The sequence below is a fragment of the Ipomoea triloba genome, chromosome 1 (assembly GCF_003576645.1).
Source record: "Ipomoea triloba cultivar NCNSP0323 chromosome 1, ASM357664v1".
Lineage (NCBI taxonomy): Eukaryota > Viridiplantae > Streptophyta > Magnoliopsida > Solanales > Convolvulaceae > Ipomoea > Ipomoea triloba.
The window spans coordinates 20,860,956-20,876,293 of record NC_044916.1 but is presented as its reverse complement, the minus strand read 5'-3'; the positions used below and the strand labels follow the sequence as shown (position 1 = coordinate 20,876,293).

The 15,338-nt window shown below is 33.8% G+C and overlaps 1 pseudogene; it reads left to right on the top strand.

Annotated features, from left to right (window-relative positions):
- The first annotated feature begins 9,546 nt into the window (after positions 1 to 9,546).
- Positions 9,547 to 10,118, top strand: LOC116010291 (annotated as a pseudogene).
- Positions 10,119 to 15,338: the final 5,220 nt, after the last annotated feature.

Sequence of the window (15,338 nt, the reverse complement as noted above, 5' to 3'; positions counted from 1 at the left end):
ATCATTATTTATATATATATATATATATATATATATATATATATATATATATATATATATATATATATATATATATATTTATTTATTTATTTATTTATTTATTTATTTATTCATTGTAAGTTCAATTTTTTTATATACAAATAAAATTAATATATAAAAGTATATCATTAAAAAATTATAATTAAAAACTTTTAAATCACACCTATATTGATATTTTTTTTAATGTATTAAATTAACATACAATTATATTATATCACTATATTATATTCATTTTAATATAATATTGGTTCATTTTTAAAATATTGTAGATTGATTTTTTACCATACTATTGCAATATATAATTAAAATTAACATGGACTTACATAATTAAATTCTATTAGAATTGAAATCTTTTATTTAATTTAATATTTTATATAGAATTGAAATTAACATGTTATTATTTTAAGTCTACTAAATTAATTAAAAATAAATTATTTTATATAGAATTGAAATCTTTTATTAGATATTATGTTTTAATATTATAGATGTTTTTAATTTTTTTATTTGTTTTGAATTTCAATTCAAAAAATAATAAAATTAAAATAATTTAATTGGGTTCAAGTTTAGTTATATATCTTTTTTAATTCTATAGTTAAATTACGTACGACAATTAAATAATTCTTTTTCAAACTTTTCATGTGCATAAAAGTAAATTTTGGTGCAAAATAAAATTAAAATAAATCAAATGCAATCTCATTGTTATTTGTAATTCTATTTTTCATCATTATATTGCTATATGTATAGATCTCTATCCTTTTTAAAGTCATTAAATAATAATATGGTAATTCAATGGTAATAGAACTTATATATAAAAAAAGATATATATATATATATGTATGTATGTATGTATATTCTATTAAAATTTTAAAAAAATCTAAATAAAAAATAGATATGTCAAATTTAATCTATACTATATATAAAAGTAAAATCCTCCTATTTAATTTTCCCACCCAAATTTTTGTACTCAATTAACTAATATCTATTAATTGGTAATATTGTTTTTATATTCACATATCAATACTATTAATAAACGTAAAATCCGCCCTTCAACTTTCCCGCACAAACTAATATTATTAATTAATTGGTAAAAAAATTAATAAAGTTCAATTGGTAACAAAAATTTATTTCCCAAGTTCTGAGAATAATTAAACCATTATAATTGTGAGAATTATCGAAACAAATTCTACATAATTTTATAAGAAAAAAATAAGTTATTACTTATTATTTACACCAATAATAATAATTCGAATACTTATCTATACTACTATTTATAAAAATAAAATCATCCTTGGTGAAATCCAGCCCAAATAATAGTAAAGATAAAATGGAAAAGAAAACTGATTTTACTAATCGATTGAAAATATAAAAAGATCCTAATGGAAAAGGTAACGGGAATTAGACAAATTAGAAAATGAAAGGGATATTACTAATTGACTGAAAATTATTTAAAAATTAAAATAAAATTAATTACACTTTCCTTTGAAAACTTTAAATTATTTAAACTTTATAAAAATTAATTAAGCATGGGTTGTTAGATTTTTTATAATACTTAAAATTAGTTCATTCAAATATGGAGGAGGATTAAAAAACTAAATGCGATATGGTGAAAATGAATATACTTAAGTTATAAATGTATAATTACACATATATTAGTGTAATTGAGTAATAATAATTGCCTAATAATTATTATGGTAATTAAGTTAAGCTGAATTTTTTTAATAATTATAATTAAATTATTTCTCAATTTCCATATTTTGAATAATAATATAATTATATAAGTCATATTACATATTGATCATTTTAAGATAATTGTAGACAAACAAGTCATATATTCAATTAATTGAGTGATACTTTTGCACTAATCTTTTAATCAAATAAATGTACACGTTCAATATTAGAACTTTTTATAATTTTATCTTTATTTTTATTATCTAAATATGTAATAAAAAATTTATTCGTGCATCGTACGAGTAATTGGACAATTATTTGCTCTAATTCAAGCAAGGAAAACATCAGAAAACATATTCGATCCAACCAATTTCATCAATTGCGCTATATAATATTCGATGTTATAATTTATATAATTGTATATTGATCTAAATATAATTGCCGAAAATACTAGTTATATTAGATAATATCTAGTAGAAGAAATTGACAGGGAGACGTTATTTCTCCTTATCTGTTTGTTATCTGCATTGAGCGCCTTAGCCATCTTATTAAAGATAGTGTCCAAAAAAGGGGAATTGAAAGGAATTAAACTCTCCAGGCATGAACCTACTCTTACCCTTTTTTTTTTTTTTTTTTTTTTTTTTGCAAATGATATGGTTTTTGGTTTTGTTTTCAAAAGCCATGGAGATCCAGGTGTAGATAATAAAAGGTTGTCCCAAGAGAACCAATGCGGCTTCAAGCCTAAAAATCAGTTTAGCCAAATCCCAAATATCCTTCTCCTTCCTACGCTGATCCATACCAGATCTATACCAGCGTCTACGAGAGTGGAATATTATGTGGGTATGAAGAGAGAATGGAGATGTGAACCGGAAGGAGATGGAGTCAAGAAACAAGGTGGTGGGTTTCGACATCGTCAATGGTGCTGCACTGATTTCTACTCCCTTTTTATTTGGTGGTAGGTTTCAACATTCTTGCTATTTTTTCTCAGAACACTGCTCTGCAAAAATTCAACTAGCAAGTTGTTGTAATGCTTAATATTCTATTGTTTTATTTTAAAAAAAAATATTCTATTGTTGTTGATGTATTCAAGAGTGATCTGCAAAGGGGAGATATAAATTAGGATGTTGCTATTTCTACCATCAATGGTGCAAATAATCTTGAAATTCATAAAAGATTGTAAATTTCAATAACTTTATAGGTGATATAAATAGCAAGGTATAAATTTGACTATTTACACCACCATACTCAACTGTATTAATTACACAAAAAAAAAGTGTTGGAATTAGAATTTTCAAAAAAAAAAAAGTATTGGAATGGAATAAATATTATTTTAACTAAATTAAATTGAATAACAATTTAAAATTTTAAAAACAAAAATATATAAACAAAAAAAAAACAAAACAAAACAGAGTAACCCCTAGCCGGATGGGTTGCTCTGTTTTTGTTTTTTGTTTTTTTGTTTTTAATTTTTTTTAAATTGTTAAATAGTTATTTAATTTAATTTAATTAAAATAACATTTCTAATTTCAATACTTTTTTTTTTAATTCTAATTTCAATACCTAATTTTTCGTGTAATTAAATTTCTTAGTCAACATTGTTATTTGTGAGATGAAATTATTGGTAATTTAGGCGGCAGAGAATACTAACTGAACTCATATGGCTCTATATATATGTGTCTATTTTGTATATGTATCACACAATCTATAAGCCATGGATGGTTGGATATAAGATTTTTTTAGTTACAATGATCAAAATCAAAACCATTTTTTTAGTGACAATGACCAAAATCAAAGTCATTTTTTTAGTTACAATGATTAAAATCAAAGCCAACGACATTATGAGGTATTTTAAGTTATTATTCGTATGAAATATATTTTATCATATATCCAAATTCATTTGTATTATCTATATTATATTCTATCAAACATTATTAATGAATTGTATTATCAATGATGATTTTTGGTTTTGAGCATGAGCTTCATATATTTAAGGATCAGTTCAAGAAACAATCAAGAATGGGTAAATTCAATATATTGAGACAGTTGAGTGAGATGATTGCAGCATCTACAACTTTGGTGCGTGAGCCGACCGCGCAAATAAATATTCGTGGGCATCCCACTTCAAAGAGCAAATCTCTCAGAAAAACTCAAGATCATCCAACTATGTCCACTCAAGATCCTGGTAGACATAGTTTTTCAGCTGCATCGAGATTTTTCGAGCCAAATGCTTTTCAGTTTCAAGAACCAGCTTGGAATAGTTGTTCAGTTGTACCAACTTCAGGTGATAGACATTTTTTTTTTACATCCATATATTCATCAACTTCCAGTTATATTTCATCCTTTCATAATGCAAGTGCAAGATGTGAGACCTAATGGAAATTGTGGATTTCGAGCGGTAGCTACCTGTCTTGGTTTTTCGGAGGATAAATGGTTCAAAATTCGATCTAATTTGATGGAAAAATTAGAGTCTCACAAGATGGAATATACCAATATGTTCGGACATCAAGAATGGTATACCATCTATAACTCTTTTTTTGAATTAGATAAGATTGCACCAGTTGAGCATTGGATGACTATGCTGGAGATGGGTGTACTAATTACTTTCAGATACAATGTGATACTACATGTTTTGATTATGGCTGGTAGTATGACATATTTACCACTCCGATCTAGCCCACCACCTTGGTACGAGCATGTAGCAATTGCCCTTGGTTAAGTTAATAATAATCATTATGTTAACGTAACATTGACAGGAGGGTACCCAATGCCTACTATTGCTCCACAATGGGCTTATTTTAAATATGATTGTGCAGATGCATGGATTACTCCATATGTGAATCGGATCAATACTTACAATGAGTATGTACACTTTAGTTGTACTCATGAGAATGCTATATTGGATTGAAATGGAATGGTATTTTTCTTTTTATATTTTATTATGATATTAATGTGTTTTTACCGTTTTTAGCGATTTAAAATTAATTTATTGTATTATTATAATAAGATAAAATAATGCATACAAAATATTTGAGTTATAATGAATATCATGAAAATTTATAAAACGTTAGATACTACATAAAATAATTAAAAGTTATTATACACAAAATTATTATACTATCACAATTTGAAATAATAATAAAAATCAATATTTTAAATATTTAAGAGCAAATACCAATTTTGGTCCCACGACTATTGTTTTAGTACCAATTTTGGTTCCACGACTACTGTTTTAGTGCCAAAATTCATCGCGCCGATCATCCATCCATTTAAAATGTGTCGAAATCTAAAAATTTTAACGGTATTTTCTTCATTTTCAACTCAATATCCTAATTTGAGTATGAATAAAGAGATGTAACCCTAAGATTGATAATAATTCATTGTTCTCCTCCTCAAATTAAGGTAAAATAAGGAGAATAATTGTGAATTTTGATCGAATTTAGGACTTAAATCCATTTATTCATGCTCAAATTGGAATATTAAGTTGTAAAGGACGAAAATACCCTTAACAGTTTTAGATTTTTGCACTTTTAAACGAATGGGTGACCGACACGATGAATTTTGGCACTAAAACAATAGTCGTGGATGAAAATTGGTACTAAAACAATAGTCGTGGGACTAAAATTGGTAGAAATTAAATATGTGGACTAAAATTGTCATTTTGCTAATAGTCGACTAAAATTGGTAGAAATTAAATATGTGGACTAAAATTGTCATTTTGCTAATAGTCGTGGCACCAAAATTGATATTTGCTCAAATATTTAATTACAAAATATTATAGACAAAATTATTATACTATCACAATTAGAAATATAAATAAATAATAAATAATAAATATTTTAAATAGAAAACATAATGTTTGACCAACTTTAATGAAGGTGGTGCAAATAGCAAATTCTATTTACACCACCTATAAAGCTATCAAACCTATTAAGGTGGTGTAAATAGAATTTTGGGTGGTACAAATAGAATTACCCATAAATTATTGTTTCTTTTGGATAAAGTGCTCTGCCCATCCACTTCTCAAAAAAAGAGAAATAATCACACCATCACATAACATTGTCTGGAGGTTTACATCGGGTCATCCCATTCTATTTACGTGGTATAATTATTATTTTTAAAAATAATAAACATACAACTTCGGTTAATAATAACCAATCGACAATAAAAATATTTTTAAAAAATAAAAACCACATACGACGTCGGTTATTTAGGAAAACCGACGCCGTATGTATTTTTATTTTTTTTAAATAATAAACGACGTCGATTTTTGCGTTTATTTCATTTTGTTAATAATTAGATATGACTTCGATTTTTCTTAATGACCGACGTCATATCCTTTAAAAAAAAAACTAAACGACGTCGGTTATCCTTAATAACCAACGTCGTAGACTATTTTTAAAAATTTAAAAATACATACGGCGTTAGTTTTTACAATTGACGTTGTATCATTTATATACAATGTCTGCCAGATTGGCGTTGAATTTTAACCGACGTTAAAAGTGCTAAAAAATCGACGTTAAAAGTGTTTTCTATAGTAGTGAGGGGATGAATTGTTCTCCTAGGGTTTATGTTTGAATTGGGTTATGAATTCTTCTTGTTGGTAATTGTTGCACAACTTTTATTGATTTGCTTTGGAGAAACTTTTATAGCAATGAAAGTTGGATGTAAGACTCAAGCCTAACCAATTTCAAACCCAATTTTCCTACTATGAGAATAAGGGTAATTTGGGGGCTTATAATGCTTGTGTGTTTCAAAGGTTAAGATTGATGCATCATGAAAGTGGGCAATCCTACTCTAATTCTTGTTTATTGATTGCGAAAGTAGCTTGAACTTGAATTCTTATGTGCATTGCCAATAATCCCTTGGTTAATTGTTTTCCCCTAATTCAGAGATTGTTAGTGTATCAAGATAGCAATACCCCTAATATGGACCCATTCTTTTAACATATAGTTTATCCGTTGTTTAATATGCATTCCTTTTATTTTCCATACTTAGTCATAATTTGCTTGGATCTTTCTGAATTTCAATACATTAGTATCTAGAATCTTACAATTCATACAAGTACGTGCCATAGCTCCAATCCTCAATGGAACGACATTTTCACCCTCTTTTTACTATCACCATTTTACTCATCAAACATGCCTACTAACTGGAACTCGAGACAAACTAGAAATTTACACACTAAGTGAAAGAGATGAAGATAAAGATGATATCATCTGGATGCATGATAGATCATGTAAATTCAAAGTCAAGTTTGCATATCACAAGGAAAAATTGAATTGTACTAATGTGTATGACCCAACGTGAAACTTAAAGTCATGAATACGATCAGAAGCTTCATATGGCTGGTGAAAAATGAGAAAATCCTATGCAATGATGAATGAAAAAGAAGGGGCCGGGATTAACCAATAATGATAGATGTCCTAGCCACAAAATAATGGGAGAGACGGTGCAACCTGTACTGAGAACTTGTAGGGAGGCTAATTAAATCTAGAAGAGGTTAGGTTTTGAGGGCTATTTTTGTGTGGATAGTGTGGGATTTAGGGGTGGTTTTGCCTTCATGTGGAGGAAAAATAATATGGCAAATTCGCTCAGCTTCTTGCAAAATCACATCGATCTAGAGGTTACCCTTTCAGGTAGGGGTCAATGGAGAATGACATGTTACTATGGCTTCCCTAAAAGGATAAAGAGGAGGGAGGTCTAGTATTTTCTTAGGACCCTTAGGAACCAACCACAACACCCTTGGTTGGTTTTAGGGGATTTCAATGATCTCACGGTACAATCTGAGAAGAGGGGGCGTATCCCAAACCCGAATAGTCTGATAGAGGGTTTTAGGGAGGTATTAAATGGGTGTGGGTTAGTTACACTTCTTATGGAAGGCTACCTTTTAACTTGGGAACGTGAGAGTGGTACGGGGGATTGGGTGGAGGAAAGGCTGGATAGGGTACTCGCAGGAGGGAATGGGGGGGGGGGGGGAGCTAAATGATAAGGCTAGGGTCATCAATATCCAGACAATTTCATTAGACCACTCAACTTCACTCTTGTATATTTATGATCGCACATGAAAAAGGGGATATTAAGATATTTCAGTTTGAATACACATGGTTACTAGATGAGGGCTGCCGTGAGGTGGTTGGGGGGAAGGGGGCTTGGGGCTAGTCAGGGGACCTTAGATTTCAAGACATGCTTTGTTTTTGTGGAGAAAGAATGAGTAAGTGGGGTGGCGAGGGTTTTGCTAAGTTTGGGGCCAAGATCCAAACTTTAAAGAAGGAGATGAACACTTTGAGGGGATAGTTTGACGATGGCTCTTTGATGAGATTTAGGGAGTTGGATGTAAGACTGGAGTTACGTTGGCTCAAGAGGAATCCTTCTAGAAGTAGAGAGCTAAACAACATTGCCCGAGGGGAACAAACTTTAACTTAGGCTGAGGGATGGAGTAGGTAATTGGGTGGAGGGAGAGCGGTTGAATTCCTTGGTTTCGAGCTACTATGAATATATTTTCTCTTCTGCTAGGAATTTGGGAATCTTCAATGTTGACTCGCTCTAGGCTTGTGTCACCAATGACCAAAACATTGCTCTTATTCATCCATTTGAACCAGAAAAAGTCAAAGCTACCTTCTTCTCCTTGGGCCCAGATAAATCGCCTAGACCTGATGGTATAAACCCTTCTGCTTTCTTTCAGCACTTTTGAGATGTGTTGGGGGGATGCCACCTCTTTTTTCCTAAAGTGTCTTGAAGATGTATCCTTCACGAATGAGTTTAATGATGCTAATATTGTATTAGTCCCAAAAAATGTAATGCTTGAAACAGTGTTTGACTTGAGGCCAATTGCGTTGTGTAATGTGGTCTATAAAGTTACAGCAAAAATGGTAGCCAACTGTATGAAACCTTTGTTGAAAGAGATCATTTTCGAGTCACAAATTAAAGTGCTTTTCTGTCGGGCAGGCTAATTACTGACAATATTCTAATTGCTTCAGAAGTTGGTCATTTCCTTAGGAGGAAACATCGGGGTAAAATTAGATGGGAAGCCTTCAAACTTGCCATGGCTAAGGCCTATGATTGCATGGAATGGTTTTTTGTTTGAGACAAATGATGCGGGGTTTAGGTTTTGAGGAAAGATGGATTGAAATTGTCATGCTTTGTGTTTCTACAATAAGATACAAGGTTATAGTTAATGGTAAGCCAAGTAAGGTTATCATTTGCTCCCGGCACTGAGATAGGGAGATCCTATCCCCTATCTATTTATTATTTGTGCAGATGGTCTCTCGTTACTATTATAGGATGCTCAAACTAAAGGGCATATTCATGGGTGTAGGGTGTCGCGTGGGGCTCCCCTTATTTCCCACTTGTTATTTGCTGAAAATACTCTTCTGTTCTTTAAGGCTAATATGTAGGAAATGGCGAAAGAAAAGTAGTGTTTGCTTATCTATGAGATGTTCTCGTGCCAAGCTGTCAACTATCATAATCAAGTATTTCTTTTAGTCACAATACTAGAGATGGAGTGCTTGAGGCTGTGGCTGGAATTCTAGGAATTAATTCGGCTGGAATTTTATCGACCTTCAAAGAGTGATGTCATTTGGAATAGCTTAGAAGGGGAATTGAATTCGAACATTAGGGAAATACTTCATGGCCAAAATTCGTTCTTACAAGTGGGCCATATAAGACTAGGAAAATGGATAATATTCGTTTTGTGGTCACATTTTGATTGGAGTAAGGGGTTGTCCTAGCGCAGATGCAGTAAAACCGATAAGGTAGTTGATTGAGTTCTGTTATTAGAAGTGTATGCTTAAGCTTGATAATGAGAACCTTCTTATTGAACACATAACTAAAGGTAGTATTATGTTTCTTGATCATGTCTTGTGCCGTAGAGTTGTGTATTTCACACTTCAATATACTGCTACTGGTGGCAAAATGATTAGTGGCAAAAGTGTTTGTCACAACTACCCTGAAGTAGTGTATTAAACAGTTTTAAAAACTGAACTTCTTTAAGAGAGATAGAGACCTAGACCCACAAGGCCACAACCATGCTTTAGAATGTTTCATGCTACTCAAACCCATACAAATGCCCAAATGAATAAGTTATTGGCTCCAATGGTTGAGTGGTATAGATATGCTGACAATAAAAAGAAGGTTGTCAATTTCTGTGCCTATATCATAAGGGGTTCCTTGCAAAGCTCTATGATGCAAAATATAAGCTTCGCTCACGAGCTAAAGTTTTCAAGATTGGTATTAGAAATCTACGTCGTCCCTTGAAGGACAAAAAAAGGGACAATCTCTAAAGTACCAACAATTACTTAGAAGTTAGAATAGGGATGGTGGAGTCAATTGATGGGTTATTGTATACTCGTATGTCCCTTGTGCTAGAAATTGATTACACCGATTTTCCTGTTGGGTGCAATGTCATTGCTTAAAAGAAAAAGGCCTCATTTCACCTTAGGACTACATTTTAATGCTTTTTTAAAAAAGTAGAAATGAAATGCTTTAGCAGTGGATTTTCCCTCAAGTATAAATGATAGGAATATGACAGAAGCGAAACATTTGCAATTAGACATAGGTAAAGAAGATGGTAGTCAAAGTGTTAGGGAGAGATGGCGACAATGAGAAAGATTTTCATGCTACACAAATGTAAGTTGATCTGATGTTTTTAAAAGATGTTATACCCAAGCTATTTTGTTAAATTAAATATTATCTGCAAATAAAGATAATAGTGGTGAGGAAGAAGACAATTAGACTGTGAAAAGACAAATTTACCCCTTAATTTGACGTCTAACTAACGCTAGGGCGACAGAAGGACCAATGGTGGAAAGATTTTAATAGTCAAGTGTCACATTTTCCAAATTAAAAGATGAGGACTAAATTTGGAAAATCACTATAGTTAGAGGACCTTTGCTGGAATTAACTCAATGCAACTAACTTTGCAGTCACTAATAAAACTAATAAGATGTTTACATGCATGGGCACTCGAGCCTGTTGGGCATCAGCCGGGTTAGCCGAGTTCAACCCCTGCTCAAGTTGAGACGTGGCATTGTGGCTTACCATGGAGGGATGTGGTTAAATGGCTAATGTCCACCTACTTATCACCAATTGCTTTTAAGTAGGATATCACAACCAAATAGCTAAAGAACTCTATGATTAAGCGTGTTTGACTTACAACAGTCACAGGATGGGTAAGCATAATGCAGCACTGAGATCCATCAATTAGTATTAGAGTCGAGGTCACGGGTTCGAATCGATGGCAATATGAAAGTCGAGTCCAGTCCTAGATGGATATGGGCGTAAGTCGGGCCAACTCTAGTCCAGGAAGGAGATGATGGGCGCGGAGGCTAAGGATCGAGCCAGGCATGCTGCGCAACTAGGCTTGGTGTTCAAAGGTTATGGCATGTGCTAGGAAGAAAAATTGTTGGGCGTCGGCCGGGTTGGCCGAGTTCAGCCCCTACTCAATTTAAGACTTGACGTTGTCGCTTACCATGGAGGGATGCGGTTAAATGGTTAATGTCCACCTACTTATCACCAATTGATTTTTAAGTAGGATATCGCAACCAAATAGCCAAAGAACTCTATGGTTAAGCGTGCATGACTTACAACAAAACATATGACCGATCTAAGGAATTAATAAGTTTAAGCTATCTAATTCAACACGAACATTGGTGAGACCTCGACTCTTGATCCACAAGAGAGCTTCCCGAACTGCCAACGCCTCCGTAATATTTGGGTTTTGTATACTTTGAAGGGGGTCGTTTGTTGTCGCCTTGAACAAGTTGTCGCTGATGAGGAAGACAAAACCATACGCGGTATATAATTCAACATGAACATTGGTGAGACCTCTACTCTTGATCTATAAGAGAGCTTCCCAAACTGCCAGCCCCTCCGTAATATTTGAGTTTTGTATACTTTGAAGGGGGTTGTTTGTTGTCGCCTTGAGAAAGTTGTCGCCGGTGAGGAAGACGAAACCATATGCGATATATAATTCAACACGAACATTGGTGAGACCTCGACTCTTGATCCACAAGAGAGCTTCTTGAACTGCCAGCGCCTCCATAATATTTGCATTTTGTATACTTTGAAGGAGGTTGCTTGTTGTCGCTGGTGAGGAAGATGAAACCATACGCGGTTACTCCCTTCTCCATGTCAAGTCCTGCGTCTACTCTACATATCCAATTCTGGATGAGACCATGTTGAATTTGTTATTGAACTCCAGTGGTGGGTGGCGTAGGTCCCATCGTTGGAAAAGAAACTGCGTAAGGAGCATGGCCGCCCAAGCATTCCAGTAAGCATCCAAAGATTTCTAGATAGCAATTGGTGAAGGCACAAAACCATCCCAAAGAGCATGATTCCTTGCCCTCCAGATGTCATGAAGAACTCCTACCATTTTCGCAGTTGTCACGTTGTTGGCATTGTTAAGAAATGATACTCACTGCATGAAGTCCAACTCACTCACATCTAGAGTAGGCAATTGCGAGGTTATCCAAATACAGTATGCAAATGAGAGGGAACATAAGGTATGGATGGTTTATTATTCATTTAAGCCATAGACCAGGCAATTTGGCAGTATTTCCATTCCTCTTCGACGTAGGTTGCATGCTGTGGGAAGTATGACAGTGAGAGCTCTCCATATAAAATTATTCCATTTTGGGGGATGTGAAGGCTCCAAATTTTGCTCCAAACATAAGTGGTTACCGTGGGAATTTCTTGTAGCTTCCTATAGCCGTCTTTAATTGTATAATTACCCCTGATGTCTTCGTGCTAGTACCAAATATCCTCCAAACCGAGGCTAATAGGGGTTTTAAGAATTAAACTAGCATCCTTTGCCTCAAACATATCCTGAACCAACTCCGGGATCCATTTCTAAAACTGTTGGTCAATCAAGATTGCAACTTTTAAGTCATTGAGATGGGGTTCTAGGATTGGACTTTAGGATCAGTATCATCAAGTAGCCAAGGGTGCTTCTAAACGTTGGTGGTTATTCTATTTCCAATTCTATGCGGGCTACCACTTTTGACAAGATCCTGATTGGCCAAGATATTTCTCCACACCAGCTTGGATCATTCCCTAGATTTGTTTCTAAGAAAGAAACCTTGGGGAAATAACGTGCCTTAAAAACCAACACCACCAAAGAAGAAAGATTAGTCAAAAAGTGGCATCCCTGCTTACCAAGAAGAGTCATTAAAATCTCGAAGTCCCCTAAATTTCTTAAGATAACACATTATGTCCCAAGCTACCCAATGGATACCTCTAGCCCTACCACCACTACCCCACCAAAACCTATTCATTAATTTTTCCAAGGATTCATAGAACTTTTTTGGCAGGAGAAAAATGCTCATAGAGTAGCTAGGCATGGCTTGAGCCACACTTTTAAGCGAAACTTCCTTACCTGCCTTTGATAGTAACTTTTTATTCCAAAACCCAAATCTGTGTCTTAATTTTTGCTTAATATATGCAAAGATTACCTTTTTTTTTTCTTCCCACCATAGAGGGTAGCCTTAGATATTTGCCAAAGTCATTAGCCTGGGTAACCCCCAATGCACTAGCCACAGCCCCCTCAGGCCTTCACAAATTCTTAACGTTGCGGCTAAAGGAAATGTTTGACTTGTGATAATTACCAATTTATCCTTAAAATGTCTCATAGGTCTGTAGTCAACTCTTAATTAAACTCCATTGTTTCCTACTTGTCTCTGTAAAAAACAAGAGGTTGTCATCAGCAAAAAATAGATGCGTAATAGGAAGAGCTCCCCAAGCCACGATACAATCATGGATAGAACATTTAGCCTGTACATCCTGCAATAAGAGTGATAGTCCCTCAACATAGATTATGAATAAATATGAGGGATAACGGGTCACCTTGTCGTAGCCCCCGAGAGGGAATGATGAACTTACTTGGGCTTCCATTAATTAGGATCATATATCTCACTGGTGAAACACATAACATAACCAGTTGGATCCACTTAACATAAAAATTGTTCCCCTGCAACATACACCTCAAGAAAAACCATTTCATACAACCATAGGCCATGGCCATATTTAACTTTAGAGCTGCCCATCCCAACTTCCCAAATTATTTTCTCTTTAGGTAGTGTCCCACCTTGGAGGCAATCAATATGTTATTTGTAATCAATCTGCCAGGCAGAAAAGCACTTTGGGAGTCACAAATAATGTTTTCCAACATTGTCTACATGAAGTTGGCAACCATCTTTGCGACTTTGCCCTAATTTTATAAATAACGCTATCGGTCTTAAGTCAGCCACAATTTCAGGCACAATTCTTTTCGAGACCAATACAATATTAGCATCATTGAGCTCATCTGGGAACGAGACTTCATTCAGCGATTTTAGCACAAAATTTGTGACATCCCCACCAATCAAATCCCAGAAATGTTGATAAAATCCAAGGTTCATGCCATCTAAACCCAGGGACTTATCAAGTCCCATATAAAATAAAGTACCATGGACTTCCTTTGGCTCAAAAGGGCGGAGAAGAACAGTATTTTGGTCATGAGCGACCCAAGCTTGTAGAGAGTCAACATGGAATGTCCCAGGGTCCCCTAGAGGATGAGAAAAATATCCTTGAAATATTCTAAAATTATTGACCTCAACTCGGTACCCTCCACCCTTCCTCACTCTGAGGATAATATTCTTCTTCCTACGATTCGAGGTATACTTGTTAAAGAACTTTGTATTACGGTCAGCCCCCTTGAGCCAATGTTTTTGACCCTTTGGTTCCAAAAAAAAAAAAAAAAAAGCATCCTCCCTTAAGAGAGTTCATCTCCTTCTTGAGGGACTTTATGGAATCTTTAACCTCCCCCCCCCTCCCTTGCTTCAACCGCAGCCCTAAAGTCTACTCTAAAAGTCTTCCCCCATTGACTGTACTCAGGCTCCCTCCACCACGTCACGACATCCTGCATCCAATAACCAAGCATTTTCAAAGCGAAAACTCCTACCACTACCCCATACCTCCCTCTCATAAATATCCAGAAATAAGGCTAAGTGATTAGAAGTGACCGTCTAAAAGGTTATGCACCCTAGCTTTATCGTTTAATTCACCCCAACTCTCATTTACCACCACCTTGTCCAGTCGAACTCCCACATCTTCCTCTTGGAGTCATATCTCTGAGCAACTAGTAATAAGACCTTGAACATCCATGATGTCACTGAAAAACTTGGCGATTAAAACTTTGGAAAATAAAAGACATCGAACGAGAGGGAAACACATCGATCGGTTCTAATGATTGAAGCCAGGAGGAGACGAAAAAAAACTAGACAACCTTGTGACATGTTGACTTTGGCCCCCACTAGCAGTATATATGTGTGTGTATTTGTAATAAGGGTATATTAAAATTTTAAGAAATATTTAAGAAAAGATTAAATAAATCAAATATTTGAAATAACTTTTAAGATAATTTAATTATTATGTTTTCAAATTAATACTAAACATATTAACTAATTTCTCAACAAAATCATTTTAAACAAACACATTTCTTACAATTAATTTCTCAAAAAATAATCAAATTGATGAAAAACCACACATATCTCTCAATATCCCGACTAATCTCTTTAACTAGTGTGAATTTGTCTACATATTTTCAACAAGTCTTAAAAGAAAGTGAGACATATGTTTAAAAAATTTGAAACCTATTA